Source organism: Cryptomeria japonica, chromosome 3, assembly GCF_030272615.1.
Source record: "Cryptomeria japonica chromosome 3, Sugi_1.0, whole genome shotgun sequence".
Classification (NCBI taxonomy): Eukaryota; Viridiplantae; Streptophyta; class Pinopsida; order Cupressales; family Cupressaceae; genus Cryptomeria; species Cryptomeria japonica.
In genome coordinates, this window is record NC_081407.1 from 975,695,125 (window position 1) to 975,721,092 (window position 25,968).

The following is a 25,968-nucleotide window of genomic DNA, read 5'->3' on the forward strand; positions in this document are numbered from 1 at the left end:
TGGGCAGAGGCTATCAGTTGTGCCACACACATCCAGAATCGGGTTCCTCACAAAGCTTTGCAAGGTATTACTCCTTTTGAAGCATGGGCTGGTAGGAAACCGATTGTGAGACATTTTAGAGTCTTTGGGTGTCCAGCATGGGCTCGCATACCTCCGCAGAAACGCAAGGCATTGGAACCTCAGAGTTGGTCTTGCATATTTGTTAGATATCCTGAGGCTGTTAAGGCATACAGATTGATGGATCCAGAGACACATGAGGTATTCATTGAGAGGAGCGTTCACTTTAAGGAAAGCTCTCCTAGCTTAGCCTCTCTACCTCCTACACCTTCCTCCATAGTGGATAGTGATGTTAGTGATTCAGATGATGAGACTCCTTCAACTCTGACTCGCAAGGTTACACCTCCGCAAGGTCCACTTGCAGTTGAAGGGCCTTGTCCTCCACCTCCACCTAGACCTCGTTGGGCTCGATAGATACTTGAGTCCATGGGTTCTCTTGTTGGGGATCCTTCAGATACATGAAGAACTCGATCACAACATCAGGATCTTCCACATGCATTCATTGCTACCGCTTCCGATCCACAGACATTTAGGGAAGCATCAAGGGTTCCTGAGTGGGACCACGCTATGGAGGAAGAGTATAGTTCCTTGATGAGGAACAACACATGGGATTTAGTCCATCTCCCTAAGGGGAGAAAGATGGTTCGATGTAAGTGGATCTATCGGACCAAGTTTGCAGCGGATGGTAGTGTGGATAAGTATAAGGCTCGGCTTGTTGCAAAAGGTTTTTCTCAGGTTGCAGGTGTTGACTATACTGAAACCTTTGCACCCGTAGTCAAGATGAACTCCATTAGTTTGACACTTGCTATTGCTGCAGCTCATGGTTGGGCTGTACATCAGATGGATGTGAAGAGTGCTTTTCTTCATGGTGATCTTGATGAGGAGATTTATATGGAGCAGCCACAGGGTTTCATCCAGGATACTTCCTTGGTTTGCAGACTAAGGAAATCTCTCTATGGCCTTAAGCAAGCCTCGAGGGCTTGGTACGCCAAGATGGATTCCTTTCTTCTCTCCGCAGGGTTCACCAGGTGTCATTCTGATCCGAATGTCTACATTTTGCGACAGGATGACTCTCACTTGATACTTGTGCTCTATGTTGATGACTTGATCATTACAGGGAGTACTTCATCCATCATTAGTAGGGTCAAATATGCTTTGCACGACAAATTTTCTATGATTGACTTAGGTCTTTTGCACTACTTTCTCGGGATAGAGATTTCACAGTCACTTTCCGGGATTACACTATTGCAGCCCAAGTATGCTCTTGATCTTCTTGCACACTTTCATATGGCTGATTTTAAGCTTGCCCTGACTCCGTTTCTTTCAAGAGTCAAGCTTGAGGCTCAGTGTTCTTCTCCACCAGTTGATGCCACTTTGTATCGTCAGCTTGTGGGTAGTCTCATCTACTTGACTCATACACGCCCTGATATTTCATTTGCAGTTGGCATGGTTTCCCGCTTCATGCAGGAACCACACGAGCTTCATTGGAAAGCCGCCAAATGCATCCTTCATTACATCTAGGGTACACATCTCTATGGGATTCACTATGCAGCAGGCATAGGACTTCGCTTGGTTGGTTACACAGACTCCGATTGGGCTGGTGATCTAGTTGATCGTAAGTCTACTTCTGGTTACAGTTTTCACCTTGGTTCAGGCCCCATTTGTTGGCAAAGCAAGAAGCAACATGCTATTGCTCTCTCTTCGACTGAGGCTGAGTATCGAGGTGTTGTTAATGCAGCGACTGAGACCATTTGGCTCCAGCAGATTCTCACAGAGTTTGGATTCACCACTCCACGACCGATAGTTCTACATTGCGACAATCAAAGTGCTATTGCAATCTCGAAGAACCCGGTCCAGCACCAGTGGACCAAACACATTGAGATTCATATGCACTATATCTAAGAGCTCATCCAGGAGTAGGTCATTGATTTGCAGTATTGCCCTACAACAGTGCAGGTTGCTGACATATTCACCAAACCTTTCACCGAGAGTAAGTTCCAGCAGTTGCGAGCTCTCTTGGGGGTGCGGGATGTGTCATTAGGGGGGGTTAGCTGACTTCTCCTTCCTCTCTTATGAGGGGGACTTTTTCCTCTTTGAGGTTTTGTCCTTCTTCTTTGAGAGTCTTTTGTACATTCATCTCTCTTTTGGGGGGGAGTTTTTTCCCACTGGGTTTTCTCCCTTTCTCCATTTGTGAGAGATTGCATTGCATAGTTTTGCTTGCATTTGCATATTGTACATGGGTACCTATCATGGCCTAGTAGCCGAGACCCATCTTGCATTGTTGACTTGAGTCTTCATTCCCCTAAGTTGCACTTAAGGGGGGTTGTTGGTGTAAATAAATATTCATTTTGGATATTATTACACTTACTTAAGTTAACTTAGGATAATACATCTCTTCGTAGTTTGGATTTGAGACACTTAGGGAAGTGTGCACATAGGGATAGAGCTTGTAGGAGAAATTCCACCTTTTGTGATCTTATTTTGTTGTTACACTCCACATTTGGTGGGTCATCCACCTCTTGTGGAATATTATATTATTTCTCCTACCTACCCCTAGTATTTCTTACCTACCCTTGTTTCTCATTGAGCCACATGTCATATTTGTGTGCTCATACATCCATATGGCCTTGCCTATATAAGCAGGCCTATATTCATTGTATTGGTTAATCCAATTGATCATTTTGCATATTGATGAGAATACAGTTTGTTCTTGTCATTCTATTGTCTCTTTTATGCTTTTCATTGTGCCCTTGTCCTACAGTAATCTTCCTCTATATTTTTTAATAATCCTTCTTTTATTTGTTCTATCTTGATTTTCAGTATTTGGGGATGATGCAAAGTGTTGGGGGCATTTAATCTCTCTTCCATGTTGAACAAGATTTTTATTTTATCTTTGTTTTCATGTCCCTTCTTCAGAATCATAAAATTCAAGACCATGATGTGTAATTCATATGCAACCATACGCATGATTTACTTTTACTGTTGTGAGTTCTTCTAATTCCAAACTATTAAAGCCCCCTATATCTTTGAGTTTTTGTTGGTGTTGTGGTTTCATGTGTCATCTATTGCAAGGTGCCATTCCACTAAAACATCTAGCTATGTTGACATGACACAAGACCTCTCCCCTTAGAATGACACATGTCTATCTCACACCACTCTAAAGGGGAGCTATCATATCTTTATATTTTTGCATATTTTCATTAGCATCCTGTTATCTCAATATCTATCTTGATACTGTATCTTTTATCTTATCGCCTTTGTGGGTTCCAAACCACTATCTAATTGACCTCTATCTGCCTCGTCACATGGCTATCTAACATAACATAACTTGCTACCCATATTGGCAAAATATTTTTATCTTAGTGATCACTATCTTTCTATCTTTGTGTTTGATCATATCATTTTTGTTTTGAATTTTTTGCTTTTTCGTCTAACATGTTTGTTTGCAGCTAACATGTTTTTGATGAAACAACCTAGCAGTATCTCAAGAAGGTTTAGGACACTTCCTTTGGGGCAACTTTGCACGGTTAAAGAATTATGGTTTTCCTTCGTATCTTGGTAAAACTTTTTAACTCTCTCTACTTTATCTTGCATATCATGATAATGATATGCTCGCTGAAGCAGAGGCAAAATGTAATGTCATAAATTGCACCCCATGCAATTCCACACTACATAAAGCCCTTCATTTTATACTGATTGGAGAACCCTTCAACTTTTGTATGCTTACTCGCTTGGATTTCTTTGTCAACCTTGCTTTCATCCTTTTTCCAACCTTGTTGACTACCTGACTTGTGGATGCTTGCACATCGTGAAGACATCTGTGCACTGTGCTAGCATCCTATGAATATGCAATTTGAAGGTGGTTGTTGAAGCGTTATGCCTTCAATTGATAGGGCTAGTAATGCTTCCTACAACATGCACCAATTTAGTTTCACTTTTGGAATATTTATCTTACCTTGCATTCATTTGGGCCTCTAATTAAGCTATCTAGTTTTCTCTAGGAATCTAATCACTCTCTACTAGCATTAGATTAATTTTTCTAAGAATCTCCAACATTATTGGTTGTCTTTCTTACTTCATTCTTGAGGCTCCATTGTCACCACTTCATGCTTCAAGAAGACCTTGTGTCACTTCTCTCTAGCAAGCTCTTCACTTGTTGGGTGTGAAAGGGGAGTCTCTTTCCTCTTGCATTTATCATTTTTATCTCCATAACATATATATCATTGTGTTTCCTTGTATCTAGTTTTATCTATTGTATCTATCATCTATCTTAGTATTCATGGAGGTGGAATCATCAAAATGGGGGTTTGATTGTGGCAAACTTCTAAAATACAACCCCAACATTTTTCATCCTTGCTTTGTTATGTGTAGGTTTTATAGAGAAGGAGTGAGCTAGCTAGAGGCTTCAATTTTTGGACTATTGTGAGAACTATTTCCTTAAACCTCTTTCCTTTTAGTACTTCTATTTTGGTCATTGTCATTTTATGCTTTTCATATCATTAAGAATATAAGAAACTTAAAGTCTAGTCACTTTGCATTCTCTGTGTGAAACTCTGTACTTTGTTCGTATGGGATGTCGAAGCACCAAGCTATCATCCATGACCTACATGTGCATCCTTGGCTAGAAAACTAGTAGAGGTCACCAAAATATCTTTGTGACATCTTCTTTTAGATTCTGTAATCATGATTGTAATATATACTGGCACTTGACAACTATAATGCTTTATGATTATCCTAAATGGAGAGGTATATTGAGTGAGTTATCGAGAGGTAGCTAAAGGCCCTTTAGTGTGGTTTACTTTCCCCCCCTCTACACACTTAGGTTAATCCATAATAAGAATTATATGTTGTGAAAAACACTCTAGTCTGAACCACTTAAAAAAGTCATTTATCTAGGTTAAATATTTTATGCTTTGGGATAAAACTAAAAAAGATCCTTAAATGACTATGACTCTCACAAAAAGGAGAATGACACTTAAGAACACCCAAATGAAGTAACTTGGACCCCACGTGGAGGTCTTGGAAAATAATACACTAGGCAAAGTGGGCTAATTTGTGTTATATAATAACCAACTAGATGGTGTGGAATCTATGTTGTCAAATTGAAATTGATGACTACAAATATCACCGTTGATTCAAAGTGGGAACCATAAGCAAGAGATGAAAGAGTCAAAGATATCCCTGTAGAGGTTTGTATTTCCAGAAAGTGGTGTTTTGACACTATTGCCAATCTTTCCACCAAATCTTGGAAGAATTGATATTAAGTTTATGAACCATATCAATCAAAATTGCCTCCAAAATTGAGTCAAAAGTTTCACAATCTTGATTGAAGAGGTAAAACTTAGCTTTGGCCTTATTTTAGGTTAAAAGCCTCATAAAAGGCTCTATAAAAGAGGTTAGATAGATTTTGAATATGTTTCCTCAAAAATCTCAAGGTGCATATCCATCGTAACCTAGCCAATGCGAAGTCTTGGTTTTATAGAATAGGGGAGTAGGTATTTTGTTGGTTGATGTAGAGTACATCACAAAATCCAAGGCCATTACAAAAGAGATAGGGCTTCATGGCTTCCCAAGTTCTCCACATTGTTTTCATCACAAAATTCACTTGAAATTAAATTGAATCTTTAATGGTGAGAAGGGTTTGAAGCCCATTGCCCTTCCAAGTAGGTTGTCCAAAAAGGTGGCCAAAGACAATACAATATCACACAATATTTTCTTAGGATTTTTTGCCTTGAAGGGTACAAATAATCTACTTATTGCAAAGAGACAAACCCTAGTGTTGGGTGGATAAAATCCCCAAACCTCCTAAATCCCAGGGGAAACAATAAAACTCCTAGATAACCCCATGAAATCCCTTGTAATTTTTTTAGGAAGCCCAAAGGAAATCATGAAGGAGTTTTTCCAACTTGATGTAAGAGGATTTAGAATCCCAACACGAGGAGTAATACATGTGAGTGATCATGAGAATCTTGGAAAAAACATAAAACTTCTCTACTGGATTTATAGAGCGGTTTTTGATCCAATGTCCAATTTCTTTTCAATTATGGTGAGAACAACTTGCCTAACAAATACTTGTGATACTTGGAAAGAAAAAGGGATGCCCAAAAATCTAAAAAAAATCTCTGTGTCCAAATCCATTTCCAACCATAAGAGCTAAGCCAAAAAAACATGAGAATGATGAATTATTTATAACATTGAGTCTTATGCCTACATAGTCTTCTTTCCAATTTTGAAAATCCCAATAATTTTTGAAAGGATTTAGCTTTAGAGATTTGGGATCTACAAATATGCTCACTGTTGATGGTGGTGTTAGCACAACCAACTTTGAGTGATACAAATATTGATCACTCCTTCTGAAAAGAAAGATACTTGCTCTGAGGTTCCTTTAGCCAAGTTTTGACTATGTTGGGACAACTTAGTGGCCTATGGGGATGTTTCACAAGAGGCCTTTGCTGGTAAGTGCACGTATAAGTTGGAAGTTAATGATTTTTAAACTCTTTATTTCTCCTTACATACATTAACAAGCAAGATTTAGAAAATGAAATTTAAATACACATGCGTATTCAAAAAGTGAAATTTCAATTATGATGCTTCTTTGAAAACTAAATCTATTAACACATGGTTTAAATAAATATAAAAATAATTCAAGTAATAAGAAATTTGAACAAAATAGTAATTTAAATGGACAATAATAGAGTGAAATTAATTTATCTAATTTAGATACTTAAATTGAATCTAAAGTAACCAATATCACATTAACCAAAATTTCACACAACCAAATGTAAGATTAGTGCAACCGTCAAAGGAAGCAAACAATCAATATTTTTTAGAATTCATCAAATCAAAACCATATCCATGCACTAGACAGCCAAAATCCTATGCAAGCACATCCAAATGCAGATTCAACCAAGTTATCCACTGCTAGATGTAGCGTCCTAAAATTGTGACACTTGCAATTTCGACTGCATTTGGGTCTTCACGATGGCCGCGCAACGTTGAACCTGAATGGAGACCCCGAAACCTGTTTACAACACCAAAAACTGCATTTTTCTGCACCCTGGCCTGATCCCTCCTTGTACCCTGTTGTCCCGGGAGGTGGGACCATGGCGCCCAATGCCCTGGTCCCCCAGGACCATGGCGCCCAGTGCCCTGGTCCCTGGTCCTATTTTGGGCCCGGTCTCCTTTTGGGCATCGGGTCTTTAAGTTTGCAATTCGAGAAATAATGTTTCCTGGTCGGCCTAAGGTCGGAAAAATCAGTCTATCAACCCTAATTGACAAGTATATAAACTACATTTCCTCTTCCAAAAAAAGGAGGAAGACATATGTGTGCAAAAAGGCGAAAGCGATATTCAAAGATTCAAACATTCAAGCATTCAAGCATTCAAGCATTCCTTCAAGCAATTGAGCATTCTAAGTCTCCATTCAAGGCTAGGTGTTGCATTCAAGACAAGGATTCAACCATTGAAGAGGAGATCACTTACAACATACAAAATACAACATTCATTACACCTTCGCATGTAAGAATACAAACATTCTTACAACAAGGTATCAGTACTTGTTTACATTACAAACATTTACATTTACAACATTCTCATTTCTTGGTTAATTCCAAACCGGGGTTTGACCTAAAGGAAAACCCCTCATCCCTAACCCCCCAATCGTCCTCTCTTTTCTGTGTGTAGGTTGCAGGTACGCGGCTGTAATTGAAGATCTAGAATCCTTGTGCAGAGACGAACAGATCCCCCTTCGTTTCGCGGATTTTTCGGAGGACCGTGTGCACGCCGGGCACCATCGTCCTGTCAACTTTCTCTCAAATTTGCAGAACAGCACCGTCTCGACATTTTACTGCTAATTCCAAGTCCGCAGCTTCATCCCATATCCCTATCTCTGTTTATAAGCGAATCTTTCCTACTTTACATGCATTCCTAGTTCAATCTTTCTATCTACATTCTTTACAAAAGAGGGTATCCTTGATGTCACAACCCTTGAAACTCATTTAGAATCCAATCTTGCATTGCGGGGGATTGGATCTTGTGGGTTTCAACCCCTCTTTTGAATGTAAAGTCTCTCCTAAGTGAAAACCATCAACCCTAGTGACTCTCCCTTCTCTCTCCTTGGAGTTGGGGAGGGGAGAACGACTAGGGTTCGATTTTTCCGCTTTACATTTTGGTGAATCCGACGTGAACATCCTCATTCTGATTATTCATGGTTAGATCTGAAAATTTTGCTTTCCTAATTATATTTCCATGTTTGATCTTTTGCAAATTTTAAAGGTTGATTGCATAAAAACCCTAAAATTTTCTTTTTAAGTAATTAAACTTGTGAAATGTTTAATTGTTAATGCTTGTTTCAGATCTACCCTTCTATTGCAAATTGTCAATTCATATTTGTGCTTTAATTCTGAAAATTAAGTGGTTAAATGTCAAAACCCTAATTTTTAAGACCTTCTTGATTCAACCTTTGACTGATAATTTCACTAATCAAAACACCTCCAAATTGGCTGTAACTTTGGATTCCGCAATAAAATCACAATATCTTTCATCCCTGAAAATTTGGAAAAAAGTTGCGAGGACCATGTGCACCTCGAGCGCCCTCATCCCCGACATTTTTTCCGAAATTTCGGGAGCTAGATCTTACTGTATTTTTCTGCTAAAATCCAGAATTTTGGCTGATTTTATCAATTCTAACACTTTCAAAATTAAAGTCAAAGTTGGTCTAGCGATTGCTTGGATTGAGGCTTCTAATCATTCAAAAATTGTTGAAATTAAAATTCATATCAAAATTGTGTTTCTTACTGTCCTAAATCTGAAAAGTGTGTTAGCATTCATTCGAAATTTCAGTGTTTTATTCAAATTTTTGTAGTTTGTGACTTTTGAAATTAAGTGTTTAATTGCAACAACCTTGATTTCCACTTTCAAATTCGAATTTTGCATGAAATTGAGTCAAATTTTAAATTTCAAAGCCTGCATTGCTTTCAGCATTCCCTCTAAAATCATAAAATTCAAAATTTCAGTTTCCCCCTCTTTTTCAAAATTCAAATTTTACATTTTTCAACAATCTTGGTAGGGTTCAATTTTGAGATTGCAACTTTAATTTGGCCTATCTACAGATCATAAAATCACTCAATTTTTTCAGATTAGCTTTAAAATCATCATAACTTTCATCCCTGAAAATTTCGAAAAAAGTTGCGAGGACCGTGTGCACTCCGTTCGCCACGGTCCCTGACATTTTTTCTAAAATTTTGGGAGATTGTCCTGATTGCATTTAACAGCTTAAATCTAGGAGATTGGCTGATTTTATTGAAATTTGCTACCTCTAAAATTCAAAATCTTCTCTCTTTCTTTAGTGCATGAGTTTTACAACAATAAGTCCTACTTACACTATTCCCGTTAGACGAAGCCTTAGAATTAAGTCTTTCCAAGGTGCAATTACCGAGGAGATGGAACCTAATTTGAATGGCCTTTTTAACGAGGACATGGGTAATTCCTCTAATCCTCTTAATGATGAAGAAGCTCTCCATGAGGTTTCTGTAGAACAACTTTTGAAATTGGATAACCAATTTGATAATTTTCGACAATGGATGTCTCAAGAATACCCTGATAGTGAAGCTCTTTCATTAATTGAGGGTCTAAAACATATGGTTCAGAGTGATAAGAATGGAATTGATATTTTGCGTGGTATTGCACACATTGTGGATTCGAATGTGATGCCGATGAAAAGTTATGCCGAAACCTTAGGTTATACACAACCTCCTACTCAAGTTAATCATTCTATTCCTTTGACAACTCCTATTGCTAGTATACCTACTTTTACATCAAACATAATGACTACTTCAATACAAGACATTCCTCCTATGATCACCAGTCATGGGGGCAATCCCTCTTCTTCAATCAACCCTCTTCCTTCATTCAATCCAACTTCTTCATTCATTCCTTCAATGAGTGTCCCTATTATATCTCCACAAATGAACATGATGCAAGGGGGCAATTCATTTAACCCTTCCATTCCTTCTTGTAGCGTTCCTCCTTTCCAATCATCTCCTATGACTAACTATCATAGTGTCCCACCACCTTACTCTCTACCTTCTTTCAATAACATAACACCTCCATCACAATCTAACACGTCTAATATGAACTCTTCGACTGAAGCGACCATTAACAATCTTGCACAAATTGTCTCTTCTTTACAGCAACAAATTGCCTCTATGAATCAATCTAAGTTTAGTGTGCCCGCATTTGATGTTGCGAGCCCACTTTCTCTTGACATTGTTCGAGCTATCCCCCCTAAACATGTTGAAATTCCGCATTTGGAGCTTTATAATGGTAAGGGTGATCCTCTAACACATGTTAAGACCTTTCAAACAATATGTACCGATTTTGCTTATGACCAAAGGTTGCTTGCAAAATTGTTTACTAGAACATTAAGAGATAAAGCCCTACAATGATATTGCTCGTTGCCTTCCTATTCTATTACTTCTTTCGAACAACTTGCAAATGCTTTTATTCAACAATTTCAAAACAATATAAGTCCTAAAGTTACTTTGATTGATTTAATGCATTGTAAACAAGGTGTTAAAGAAAAAGTGACTGATTTCATTGGTAGATATAAGCATTTGTATTCTCAAATTTCCTTTCCAGTACCTGACAATGATATTCAAAGAATATTTATTTCTAATTTACAAAAAGATATTAGAGAAAAACTTCTATTTTCTGAGTTTACTTCTTTCCAACAGTTGTGCACAACTCTTCACAATTATCAACTGACTGTGAGTCAAATGGAACAAGCAAATCCTATGGCTCCGAGTGATAAGGGTGATAGTAGTCAACAACCATTTGGGAAGTTTAAACCGAACAGAGAGTCCATTAAATTCAATGAAAACATCATCAACAACAATGTGAATGCGGCATCAGGTGTTTCTCCTATTTCTAAGTTTTTCAAGAAAGAAAGAAAGTTTACTCCTTTGAATGAATCATTGCATAGTATTATGAATAAGTTATTGGAACAAAATGTGCTTACTCTTCCTCCTATAAGGCAAATAGATCCTTCAAAGATTAATTCATCCTATTTTGATAACAAATCTTTTTGTCAATTTCATCGTCATCCTGGGCATGATACTGAAAAATGTTTTACTTTAAAAGGTAAAATTCAAGATTTGATTGATAATAATACTATCTCTGTTTCTGGTGTGAATGATAAAGGCAATACATCTGTAGCTCCTCCTAACCAAAATCTTCAGATTTTTACTGATCCATTACCTTCTCATACCTCTAATGCGATTGATACTAATGATTCCTCTGTCTCACCTGATGATCTTGTGTCTATGACTCCGAATGTGAATAACTTTGTAGAGTAGCAGAAAATCCCTAAAGAACCTTCCATCACCTTTGATTCTAGTGAAACTATCAGGGCACCTGATATTCCTTTATATATAGTTGCAAAAGTCAAGAATACACCTTGTCATGGAGTGCTTATTGATCCTTCTTGTATGGTTAATATCATTACTAAAGAATTTCTTTTGACTTTGCAATTGAATCAAGTGATCTATGATGAAACAAATGTGGTTGTGAAACTATTTGATGCATTTTCTTCTCCTGCAATTGGTTCTATTACATTACCTATTGAGGTCCATAACAAATCCCTTGATGTGGACTTTGCTATTATTCCATCGTCCGAACAATTTCGTGTGAAGCTAGGCTATCCTTGGCTGTCTTCCATGAAAGCTATTGCTTCTCCTATTCACAAGTGTTTGAAATTTCCCCATAATGGTGAAGTTGTTACTGTCAATCATAGCCTCTTTAAACCAGCTGAAAGAACTTCTAGCGTTCCTATTGATTATTTTTGGCCTAAACAATTCCAATCTCTTCCTCCGCGAAGTGATCATCTTTTCAAATCTTATCAAAAGTGGAAAAAAGATATGATCCTATCTCTAAGTGAACCTAGAACACCCAAACTTGACATTCCTATCGTTCTTGAGAAGGAAGTTCTTCCTTTGAAAGATAAAACTAATGTCTTTCTTCAAGAAGATTCCCAACCCATCCCTATGAATGTGACTATGTCTATATCTAATAAACTTCCTAAAAGTAGACCTATACCTCCTCGTCATGAGGGGCTTGGTCTCCTTCCTAAACCGAATATTCCTCCCTTATATGGAGCAGTTCCTCCTCCTTCCTCTTATGGAGAGAAGAGACCTTCCTCTTCTCCTATTGTTCAACCTAAGAGACCACAACCTAAACACCCAAGTGATAAGGATGAGAACATTCCTCCTCCTCAATCTTCTCAACTTCCTACTAAGACTAGACGGAATCGTTCTGCACGTGAACGCCGACGGAAGCGTCATCTTAGAGCTCAGGTATCTACTTCTCAAACTTTGCAATACCCAAAAACACCTTCAGCTAGTATTATTCCATTTTCTCCTCAGCCGACAATTGAGCCAAAATCTCCTAAACATAAGATGCATGATGGCCTTGATCCTGTGCGAGTTAAAGATCCTATTTTTATAAATCTTGATGATGATATAGATGAAAATGTTATTCATGATGAAAATATTATTCATGATGAAAATGTTACTCCTGTTCATTCTGATAGTGAATATGAATATGTTGATGTTGATAACCATTTATCTAACGAATTTTCTAAAGCACTTATCCTAGCTCCTAGACAAGAACAACATGGCTTGAAACATGAACATAGCCCTTGTTTGGATCTTGTGATAGCTCCATCTGCTGTGTTGGATGTTCCTCCTCTAGCGTGTTTCCTACCTTCCCGAAATATTGATCAGCAAGATCAGGGGGTAGATGACGTGCTGGACTAGTTTCATTAGCATAGCAAACTCTCTCCTCCTCTCTTGATCTCTTTTGTTACTTCTTCTATGTGTTATTCTCATTCTTCTATTTGTTGTCCTTAGTGTTGTCTACTTGAGGACGATGCAAAACATTGAGATCTCTTTTGGTCTCTCTCATGTTGACTCAAAAGACACATGTGTTCCCTTCTTCTAGGTGACCTTCCTTGATTGGGGAATGAAGAACAATTATGCATACATACATATGATATACATGAATTATCATACAGCATTCTGACCCCGAGGAAAGCGAAGTCACCTTGTGCTTTGTGTTTTGTATCTATTATCCTTGGGCTTATCTCACACTTGGGGGCTAAATCCTTGTGATAACGTGCTCCTTTCTCATTTCTTATATGTATCACTACCTTAAAGCAATCACCCCCGGTGAGGCGTGTGCGATCGCTTTAATGTACGGGGGCATACATCCCATTCATATCTTTTCAAGATACTTGAAAATTTCTTGACAAATTTAGCTTTGCCTTGAAAATTTTTGATATCTTTCTTGCATGACTCATAGTGAGGGAACCTTACTACTGACAGTCATGGTTCTCCCTCGTGATCTTCCCTTTTACTTTGTCAATCGAAGTCATAAGATCCTTAGTCCATTGGGGGCTTAGTGTATCTTGCCTCCTTGACGTGGTGAAAGTTTTTCAATGTTGTTTCCTTGTACTTTACCGGAAGTATGAGCGTACGCTTATACTCCCGCTAAAGTGGGGGCTAAATGTAGCGTCCTAAAATTGTGACACTTGCAATTTCGACTGCATTTGGGTCTTCACGATGGCGGCGCAAAGTTGAACCTAAATGGAGACCCCGAAACCTGTTTACAACACCAAAAACTGCATTTTTCAGCACCCTGGCCTGATCCCTCCTTGCACCTTGCTGTCTCGAGAGGTGGGACCATGGCGCCCAGCGCCCTGGTCCCTGGTCCTATTTTGGGCCTGGTCTCCTTTTGGGCATCGGGTCTTTAAGTTTGCAATTCGGGAAATAATGTTTCCTGGTCGGCCTAAGGTCAGAAAAATCAGTCTATCAACCCTAATTGACAAGTATATAAACTACATTTCCTCTTCCAAAAAAAGGAGGAAGACATATGTGTGCAAAAGGCGAAAGCGATATTCAAAGATTCAAACATTCAAGGATTCAAGCATTCAAGCATTCCTTCAAGCAATTGAGCATTCTAAGTCTCCATTCAAGGCTAGGTGTTGCATTCAAGACAAGGATTCAACCATTGAAGAGGAAATCACTTACAACATACAAAATACAACATTCATTACACCTTCGCATGTAAGAATACAAACATTCTTACAAAAAGGTATCAGTACTTGTTTACATTACAAACATTTACATTTACAACATTCTCATTTCTTGGTTAATTCCAAAACCGGGGTTTGACCTAAAGGCAAACCCCTCATCCCTAACCCCCCAATCATCCTCTCTTTTCTGTGTGTAGGTTGCAGGTACGCGGCTGTAATTGAAGATCTGGAATCCTTGTGCAGAGACGAACAGATCCCCCTTCTTTTCGCGGATTTTTCGAAGGACCGTGTGCACGCCGGGTGCCATCATCCCGTCAACTTTCTCTCAAATTTGCAGAACAACACCGTCTCGACATTTTACTACTAATTCCAGGTCCGCAGCTTCATCCCATATCCCTATCTCTGTTTATAAGTGAATCTTTCCTACTTTACATGCATTCCTAGTTCAATCTTTCTATCTACATTCTTTACAAAAGAGGGTATCCTTGATGTCACAACCCTTGAAACTCATTTAGAATCCAATCTTGCATTGCGGGGGATTGGATCTTGTGGGTTTCAACCCCTCTTTTGAATGTAAAGTCTCTCCTAAGTGAAAACCATCAACCCTAGTGACTCTCCCTTCTCTCTCCTTGGAGATTGGGGAGGGGAGAACAACTAGGGTTCGATTTTTCCGCTTTACACTAGATAAACAATTTGGAAGCATATTGTATACAGTGAAAAATGATGATGATAAATTATTGTAAAACCAAAAAGATGCAACCACAACAAACCCTAGTTCTACAACCAAACATTCACCATACACCAATGGAGATACCTAAGAACATGCAAATCAACAAATGAACAATATTACCATTCACATGCCAAGTAAGGTTTCAATCTCCATTGTCTCCTATCTCCATTGATCTTGTTTGATATATTTTCTCTCATATTTTGTATGTGCAGAAGAGCTCAATAGAGAACGAATTGTGGTTGAAGTCGCTTGATCACAAGAAGGCTTGATTGCATAAGGTGATTAGATGCATGAGGTGATTAGGGTTGATAATGATGAAAGTATCCTCTTATATAGAAGATGCTTTAGAAAAAGGAGGGATAAGATTAAGAGGTGAAAAGATAAATGGTCAGCTAGGATTAAAGGGTAGGTAGAAGAAATAATAAAAGAAAGAAGGGAGTAGGTAGAGGAGGATTAAGAGATAAGTGACATGTGTCACAAAGGAAAAAGCTAATTAATTAATTAAATAAATAAAGATTTATTTAATTAATAGAGGAAGTGGGGCCAATTAAATAAAAAAAGTATTTATTTAATTTAGCGAAAAAGGATAATTTAAATAAAAAATATTTATTTAAATGAGAAAAGGGCTAGAAAAGGCTAAATGAATTAATTAAGTAAATAAAGATTTATTTAATTAATAGAAGACTTAGGATAAAATAATTAAATAAATAAAATATCTATTTAATTAAAGAGGACAATTTTAGGTGTCTTCACATATCAACACCAGAGGACCAAAAAATCATTTCCAACATAACAAATATCCATTACATTGATAAAAAAATCTCCACAATTAAAAAATCAGGAGATTCCATGTTGAGTGTTGGAGGATAATTTTTTTTTTAAAGCAAATGAAATTTTCTCACCCTAATTATGATGCCTAATGTCAAATATATAGATTTTACACAATTTTAGAAGCCCAAGATTTGTGGAATTGGACATTGAAACTAAGTAGTTAACTTGAGGAAATGAAAACTTTAGTACAACTAACTAGCATCTAAAATTTACCAAAATAATAAGTTAAGTTTATGAAAGCACACAAGTAGCTCTTCTATTTGAGAACATGGCTTATTACAATGCAGAAAGAAGGAGTTAAGATCTCACATCAATGGTTGAGAGCTTCACATCTTTTGGATATAGAGTTGGCGGAAAAATGGAAGAATATGAGGTAGTGAAGAAGGTACTTAGAACCCTGCCTAGATTTTTTTCCCTAAGGTGTCTTCTATTGAAGAAAGTAATGATTTGGACACTTATACAATGAATCAACTCTATGGAGCACTTACTACCTTTGAGATGAGAGATGTTGAGTTGGACAACTCCAATATGGAAGTGTCATTCAAAGCCAATAGAAAAGTAGGAGATAATGCTGGTCCTAATGAAGAATTTGATGTAGAAGAAAACTTTGTGAGAAGACTGAATAAAGGCATTGACAAATATAAAGGTAAGTTACCCTTCAAATTCTTTAACTATGGAAGATTGGTCATTATGATTCTAGGTGTACTTTTAAGGATAATAACAGGAGGAGAGAAGATAGAAACAAAAGAGAAGAAGACAGAGATAGAAGACACATGCCTAAAAAGATGTTTTACTTTAAAGAATGTTACTCGTCTGATGATGAGGATTGTGAGGATTAAAATAATGAGGTATTGTTTATGGATGTAAAAGTTGACAATGTTGAAGAATGTAAGGAATCTAGTACTCTGCATGTTGATGAAAATAATGAAGGATAATTAATTGTTTGGAATTATCTTCATGCAAAAGAAGAACCAAATATTTGGGTGATAGATAGTGGTTGCTCCAATCACATGATTGGTGATAAAAGAAAGTTCATCAATCTTATAGAACGGTATGGTGGATTAGTTAAATTTTGTGGAGTAGAAGCTGCTCAAATTTGTGAAAAGTGCATAATTATAATTGATGGAAAACACATAATAGAGGATGTTCTCTATGTTGAAGGTCTAAAACATAACTTTCTAAGTGTTATTCATATTTAACAAAGGATACAAACTTATATTTAACAAGAGTGGTTGTGAAATAAGAAAAGGTAGTTTTGAAAGACTGGTTGCAAAAGGAACAAGGATTGATGGAAACATCTATCAACGAAAGGAGGCAAACCCTTTCTTAGCCTTAAATATAACAACTCAAGAATTTTCTATTGAAACTAAAGTGATGAAATCTCAAAAGGATGATTGCAAAAGTGATGATTGGGATAATGTTGGTTTGGATGATTACAAAATGAAATTTGAAAAGGATCTCCAGTCAACTCTTGATGATCTTGAGCTGTTGAAAAGGGTGAATGTGAAGAATACAAGTTAAGATTGAAAAAGGTAGAAGATGAAATTATCAAGCTAAAATTAGAAATCGGAGAAAAAAAAGAATATGAGGACAAACTCAGAAGGGATGAAATTATCAACCTAAAGATTTAGATTGAAGAATACAAGATGCTTGCTAATTGTTTAAAGATTCCAAGCTTCATGAAAAAATCACTGAGTGCACCAAGCTTGAGGAGAACTTGCTTCTATGAAGAAATAATTGGAGGAAGCTAAAAACACCTATATATTTGCTAGAAATAAAGATGACTCTAAATGATCTAAGACAAACATGGAGGATATCAAGGATGAGAAATAAAAAGCACACAAATTCAAGAAGACTAATGCAGATGGAAATGAATTTAGACAACTTTAGAGCTAAAGGAGGAACTTCAAAAAAATTACTACAAATCAAATTTCACCAACCAAGTATCTTCAATCTTTTAATGGCAATTGATTCTGTTGTAAAAGAGGTTGTAGAATATAGAAGTAGAATGAACATAAGTTCAATTGGGGCTTCTAGGCCTTAATCCTTTAATGGTTAGTGTTATGCATGCAACAAATATGGTCATATAGCAAGTGAATGTAGAATTAGAACTATGAAAAATGGTGTTATCGATATGAACAATGTTAGATCTTTCAATGGATATTATTACACATGTAACATGTTTAGTCATAAGGCTACAAACCATAGATATAGTGCAAGAAGAAGCTATGTCTCACAACAAAATATGACCTATTATAATTGTAAACTTTAGGACATGTTGCTAGATTCTATAGAGTAGAGAATGTGAGGACAATTGATTCACAAAAGAAGGTTGATCAAATAAAGAGAGAAATAAAAAAGGCGCGGGTAAAGAAGACAAAAGATAATGGATATGACAAGGTGAAGAATGAATATGTACCCTAAGGTGGTGCAGATGGTTCTTCTAGAAACTAAAAGGATAGCAAAGGGTCAGGGGGAAGTATCCATTGTATATATCTCATCCGCCCTTAAGTGTGGTGGCTTATATTTGGGAAGCTCTTTGGTTCAGATATGTTCAACATAATAATGAAGGCAAGTTATTTCAGAACATGACAAAGACTGATTTAAGTTGTGTATTAGATATCTATGACAATATATGTTGATGATTTGGCTATCTTAGTAGAAGATGTAAAAGGATGAGAATAGGAGTATTGATGTTTTCCCCTCCCAAGTAAATAGAATTTTATTAGATTAATATTTGATGTCAATAAAATGGAGATTAGTAGAAATCAATACAAATCCATAATAAAGCCCAACCATAAACCCATGAATTTAACTATTTTAAAATATATCAAGAAAGATTAGCATGCAAATAAATATGGAAAATAAGTAAACAAATGAACACTACTTCCCTTATGATGCCCCCAATGTCATTTGCTCTTCCTTTTCCTCATCTTCATGATCCCATTGCTACAAGATTGAAAAATAAAGTTTTGGAGATGGTTGAGGATAATGAATGTGGATTGCTCTCACATTTGCATAACAAAAAGATGGATGGGTGGATAGAGATTAATGGAAATTCTTGCATCAAGATGATATGACAAAAGTGGATTGGAAAATGAAGTGTTTATGCAATGAAATTGACAACATAAGAATGCAATGAAAGTGGATAATTTGTGAAGGGAGAGAACTCCATTTTATAGGATTTTGAATTTTAAATGCTCATTTGAGATTGGAAGTTAATGAAGGGTTGAGATTGAAGATGAGGAGATGAGTTGGATTGAGCTCATAGCCTTGTGACAAGTGTCACAAGGGGTAGGCTTTGAGAAGAGGGAAAAGTGTGCTCACACATGTCAAAGCACCTCTTAGAAAGAGAACTTGTTATGGGGAAGAGGGCAAGATCTGCTCACACATGTGTGAGAAAATCTTTGGAAGACCATGAGTTTGACAAGTGGAAACACTTTTGGCAAAGTGTAAGGGGTATAGAAAGGGGGGATATGACATGTGGACTAAAAGGGAAAGGTGTAGGGTGGCTCCACGGGGAAGAGAATTCTCACACATGTGTGAGCACCCATAGGTGAAAGGTGAGGTGGAGAGGTGAAAATGAATTGTGAATGCAAGTCATTTATGAGGGGAGTCATATGTGGACTTGGGTAGGTGTGTAACACTTAAAAATAGAGTAAATATTAATAGGGATTAAACTTTGGTTAATTAGCTTGATGAAGGGGATTAAAAGGTGGTTTTGTTGGAATCACCAAATTAGTTTAATTAATTGTGAATTAATTTAACTGATTGGGATTAGCATGAGGATTAGAATGTTTGCCTAAGGTTGAGTTTGATATTGAAATAAATCAAACTTTAAAAGAAATGAGATATATATAATTAATTGATAAATTAATTATAGGGATGAAAGGGTAATTAACTAAATTAGTTTAGGAATGTTAAAGGGTTAACATTATTAATGAAATTAATTATACAATATGGGGCATTTAATTAAATATTAATTTAATTAATTTTATGTGTCTACTTTTTGTCCCTCTTTGATATAGCATCATGAAGTGATGTTATATCAAAGAAGACAAAAATATAGTGGATAGAAAAAGATAAGGACTAGTAGCATGATGCCCAAGTCACTAGTGGGTTGAGGAAAGATGATGAGGAAGTAATGTTATGCCCCCTCAAGGACATGTAGATTCCAAAACATGCGTGTTCTCTCGAAATGGATAAGAATATAGGATGAAAGGTAAAAGGGGAGGGATAATGAACATGTGGATGAGAGAGTGTATATAGGCCACGAGGGGGAGGAGGTGAATGAATTGGAGCCTTAGGGGAAAAGGGAAGACACAATGAAAGAGGATATGATGGGTTGAATGGAAGGCTTATGAACAAAGAGGATGAGATTGTTGTTATGCATTATGTGGAGAGAAATCCTAGGTTTTATATTGCAAAGGATTATCGACACCATTGATTATAGAAATCAAGATGTTATGAATATCCCATGCATGAACTAGACTCTCAAACAATAGGTTATCTCAATGCATGCAAGTTCTTGGTTAACTATGATGGGATATATGGGATACACGAGTGTGATTTCATACTCATGCATTCAAGTCCTTTATGGGGATTTGATTGGTATATGCAAAGGATGGTCATCATAACTATACTGCCATACTTAAAGTTTAAATGTAAGACTTGTTGGATCAAGCATGAGAAACTGACAAACACGCCAAACCACACTAACTATACCCCAATGTACACCAACCAAGACATACCAAGATATAGGATAATCTAGGAAGTCATGAGTAGGTATAGTCCTAGGATAACAAATAAAATCAAAGCAAAAAGATCATTTAAGAAAATGAATCACGTGGCCAACAAAACATCTCTTGCCAAGGGTAGGACATGTAATTGGATTGGCTACCAGGCATGGGAAGGATGCATCCCGATGGGCATGATGATGAGATGGATTGATGGGAGGCAATAGGTAAGTTGACTGGGAGAGACGCTAGTCAAGAGGATCTCTGCTTGGATTTGGTTAATACATCATGGACAGGTGTTTGGATCATGCGCAAGTCAATAACAACTTCAATGGTTGGGAAAAGCTCAGTGTACTGGGGGAAAGCTCAGTATGATGGGAATATATTTGTTCACGGTAGTGGACTAGCTTATCATCTCATGTGGAAGGGGGTCATAATAGAATGAAAGTGGTGTGCACTGAAAGTGTGTGACTAGGGAGAAGAGTTCCTGCACAAATGGGTAAGACTAGAGTGAAATGCAACTATGATGGGGAATGGGATGATTGTATGAAATGGAATGTAAGTGAATGAAATGAATGGGGAAAGGGAAATACGATAAGTGTCCAATTAGATGGTGGATTAAATTTATTTACCTTGACATTTGAAAAAATGTTTTCACCAAGATACTTGCCCATAGCACCACATAGTGGTTTTCACCAATGGACAAAATGGGTTTTCTTTACTTTTTTGCATTTTCCAACTTTTTGTATTTTATATGCTTTTTTATTTTTTTATTTTTGAAAGCTAGGATTCCCTGAAGATTTATGCATAGAATTTCTTTAGATGGATGATATTCATGGGTTCATCCAACAACTCTCCTTCAGTTCAAGCCAACTGATAGGCTCTAGAGCCATATTTAATGGTGATAACATAGGGTTGAAGCTAATTAGGCTCAAATTTGCCTTTATTTTCTTTATCCTGGAGGTTTATGCATAGAATTTCTTTAGATGGATGATATTCATGGGTTCATCCAACAACTCTCCTTCAGTTCAAGCCAACTAATAGGCTCTAGAGCCATATTTAATGGTGATAACATAGGGTTGAAGCTAATTAGGCTCAAATTTGCCTTTATTTTCTTTATCCTGGAGGTTTATGCATAGAATTTCTTTAGATGGATGATATTCATGGGTTCATCCAACAACTCTCCTTCAGTTCAAGCCAACTAAAAGGCTCTAGAGCCATATTTAATGGTGATAACATAGGGTTGAAGCTAATTAGGCTCAAATTTGCCTTTATTTTCTTTATCTTGGAGGTTTCTCTAATTTTCCTTAAGCACAAGGTCACCAACCTCAAACTCTCATGCCTTGAATTTCTCATTGTAACTAAGACAAAGGCAGTTTTGATAAACCCATAAGTGATTCAAAGTGTTGAGGTGTCGTTCATCTCGTAATTTTAGTTCTTGAAGTCTTGCTATTTTGCATTCTTCATCAGGAAGAATGTTTTGCAGTGATATCCTTAGTGAGGGAAGCTCGATCTCAAGTTGTAAGACAACTTCAGAACCAAAGACGAGGGAATATGGAGTAGCCCTAATGGGTGTGTGGATGCTTGTGTGGTAGGCCTAAAGGGTAGGGTGAATCTGCAAGTGCCAATCATGGCCAACTTCATTAACGGTCTTTTTGAGGATTTTGATAAGGTTTTTATTTGAAGCCTTAGGTTGATTGTTACCTTGTAGGTAATACGAGGTGAAAAAGTGATTTTGGATACCGAATTTGTGACACAATTCTTTTACATCCCAATTTTTGAAAGGTTTTCCATTGTCTGTGATGATGTCCTTTGGAATTCCATATCAACAAATGAGATAGTTTAGGATGAACTTTTCTATTTGTGTTCCTGTGGTATAAGTAAGTGGAATTGCTTCCACCCACTTAGTGAAATATTCGGTGGTGGTGATGACGAACTTGTGGCCATTGGTGGAAGTGGTCTGGATTTTGCCAATGAGATCGATCCCCCACTATGAAAAGGGTCAAGGTGTGATGAATGATTGTAATGCAAGTGAGATGGCACATGCATCTTGTCACCATGCTTCTAACAGGGTATGCATTTTGATGCAGTCAAGGTAGGGAGATCCAATAAACCCATCCTTGTAGCCTAACACAAACACCATACAAAACATACTGATAACCGGTAACACAATGCCATAAATAACAGAAAGAATAACTGGTAACAACACAGAATACACAATTGGTAAACAATATAAACAATTCTTATTACAGTCTGGAGTATTACATATGCCACATATTGGACTGCATCCCAGGATTACAAAACAACTCTTACAACTTAGATCTATGATCTACAGATCATCTTCTCAACAATTCATCATCTGGTAATAGCTTCCACTGTTCTGCATTGATCCGGACCTCAGCCATCCTGACTTCAGTCTCCCCAGACCAGAATCTCTTCGAAATCAATATACAAATCTAAGATCCGCAGATCTTCTACTCGACAAATGGGTCTCCGGTAGCAATCTGCACTGTTTTGCACTGATCCGGACTTCAACCATCCTGACTTCTGTCTCCCCGGACCCAAAATCTCTCTGGAAACTACATCTTCGCTTGATCTTGAACTTCAGTCTTTGATCTTGTATCTTCTGTATCTATCCTACTCAAATGATTTGCAAACTTCCATTTATACCATTCACAAATAATAATAACTTGATCAAGTAGGCCCAAAGACCAACCGGTTCATGAAACGTGTAATGGTAACATGTCAGCTCAAATCACTAAGAACACTTCCAAAATGCATAAAACATCACGAAGTCTTTTGGGAACATCGAACACAACACAAGAAACATAACTCCATGATCTGCAAGTCATGGAGATCAACCACAACCCAATCCAACTTCGCTCAACACACTACTAGAGTAACCGGTAAGAACATACGAACTGAGCCAATACTGGAATTAATAACTCACCGAGATTAAATCTAAATGCCATGAAACTTGAACACAGAAAAGATAATGAACACAAGGGAATAAACCCAAAACCACAACGCTAAACTCTCAAACAAAAATAAATGCCATGGTATTATGTGTTGTTACCGGTTGTTCTTTCTTCTATTTTTGGCATTGTGTTACCGGTTACCGATATAGTTTGCATGGTATTTGTGTTAGGCTAAAAGGATGGGCTATCCTTCATTGGATCTCCCTACCTTGACTGCATCAAGTGGTATCAGAGCTACACTGATGCTCCTGCATCACATTTCTTTACACAGTGATAGGCCTTTTGTTCCATAGTAGGCCAGTAGTAACCCATTCTAAGGAGCCTTTTAGACAACATGAGGCCACTTGAGTATGATTTTTTATTCTAGCATATCATATGCAGGCACTAAGAGATGTTCAACTAGAAATTCACATATGGTACTATTTTCTAGCATTTGCAACAAATATTCAATTGTTGCCATGGTGTTTGTAGCTCTATTTGTTGCTTTGGGAATCTGCTCAAAATGGATTGAAGTGAAATTTTGTTTAAGGTCTTCAACCATGTGGTAGTATGGGAGAAACTTGTTGTCCTTCATTTGATACTCATCATTGACCCACTAATTACTAACCAAGAGTCTCCGTAAATAGATGTCTGTGATTTTCCATTTGATGGCCATGCAAAGTCTTGTGGCGAGGGCCTTATATTCAAAGATATTGTTTGTGCATGGAAATGCCAACTTATAGGACTTTGGTATGTAATCTCCATGTGGGGTAACGAACAAGATTCCTGCTCCTGATCCCCATTGCATGAAAGAATTGTCAAAGTATAGCTTCCATAGAGTGGTCTGTGTGACTATCATGATAACATCATTTGGGAATTCAGTGATGAGAGGTTGTTTTGTTGTTAGGGGTGCTTTTGCTAGTTGATATGTAGTTACTTATCCCTTTATAGCTTTTATGTCCACATACTCAATGTCAAATTCACTTAGTATCATGACCCATTTAGCCATTCTACTTGTGAGGGACGTCTTTGATAGGAGATACTTCAAGGGATCAATTTTAGCAATGAGATTAGTTTTTTTAATTGAAAACATAGTGTATAATGTTTTGAGTGCTAAAGATGACATCTAGACAAGCTTCTTCAATAGATGTGTAGTTAAGCTCATAGCCCACTAAGGTGCAGCTAATGTAGCACAACATGTTCTTTACCTTGATCGTCTGCTTGTGCTAAAAGTGCCCCCAATGTGACTGTTGTTGTTGATATGTATAGAAGGAGTGGTCTATCTAGAATAGGAGGCATGAGGATTGGTGGAGAAGCAAGGTATTCTTTGAGTATCTCAAATCCTTTTTGGCATAAACAGTCCCACTAAAAATTTGTGTGTTTGCGAAGTAGATGAGCAAATGGGTGGCATTTGTTAGCAAGCTCAACAATGAATCACTTGATAGACTAAATCTTACCTTGTAGGCTAAGTAATTTCTTGAGAGTCTTGGGAGGTGGCATTTCCATGATGGCTTTGAATTTTGTTGGATCTATCTCTATGCTTCTTTTGGATATAATGAGCCCAAGGAGCTTTTATAAAGTAACTCCAAAGATACACTTTTAAGGGTTGATCGAGTCAGAGTTTATACTTTTCTAGGTGCTCAAATATTTTTGTCAACATTGTAGTGTGTCCTTCTCTTGTCTTTGATTTGTTGAGGATATCATATGCATAGTCCTCCATAATGTCATGCAGGAGGTCATGAAATATTATTGTCATAGCTCTCTGATAAGTTGCACTGACATTCTTCTGCCCAAAAGGCATCACTTGGTAACAAAAGGTGCCCTACGGAGAAGTGAAAGTAGTTTTATGTTGGTCTTTAGTTGTGATCTTAATTTGATTATACCCCTGAAAATCTGTCCATTAGGGAGAGCATCCCATGTGCTGCTGTGAGATCAACTATCATGTCAATGTTTGGTAGAGAAAATTCATCCTTAGGACATGCCTTATTAATATCTCTAAAATCATTGCATATGTAGATACCCCCAATCGGCTTGTCAACTCGTGCTATATTGGAGATCCATTTTGGATAGTCAATAGGACAGATGAATCCCACATCGATCATTTTCTTTAGCTTTGCTTTGACCAATAAGGAAATTTGGGGATGCATCTTTCTTAGCTTTTGCTTGACAGGTTTAGCATCCAGACGAACACCAAGGTGGTTTACTACTAACTCTGGACCCAATCCTAACATGTCTTCATAAGACCATGTTGAATTTTGCTTTGTGGTTTGAAGAAAGTCGATGGTATTTTGTTGCTCTTGATCATTGAGAGTCTTGGAAATGAGTGTGTTTTGGGATTTTTGGTAGTGCCAAGTTTGACCACTTTAGTTTACTCAATTAGAACGAAGGATTTATCTGGGGGGAGTACCATAAGCGGCAAGTCAATTCCCTCATCCTCTAGCTCCTTTTGCAGGTTTTCACTAGGGGATACATCTTTTCTTTTTACTTTTTTGGTGTCCAAAGGCACCTCGTGGAGGTTTTGACAAAGGGAATCTTAATTTGTCTTTTTATTTTCACTTTTATTACTAAC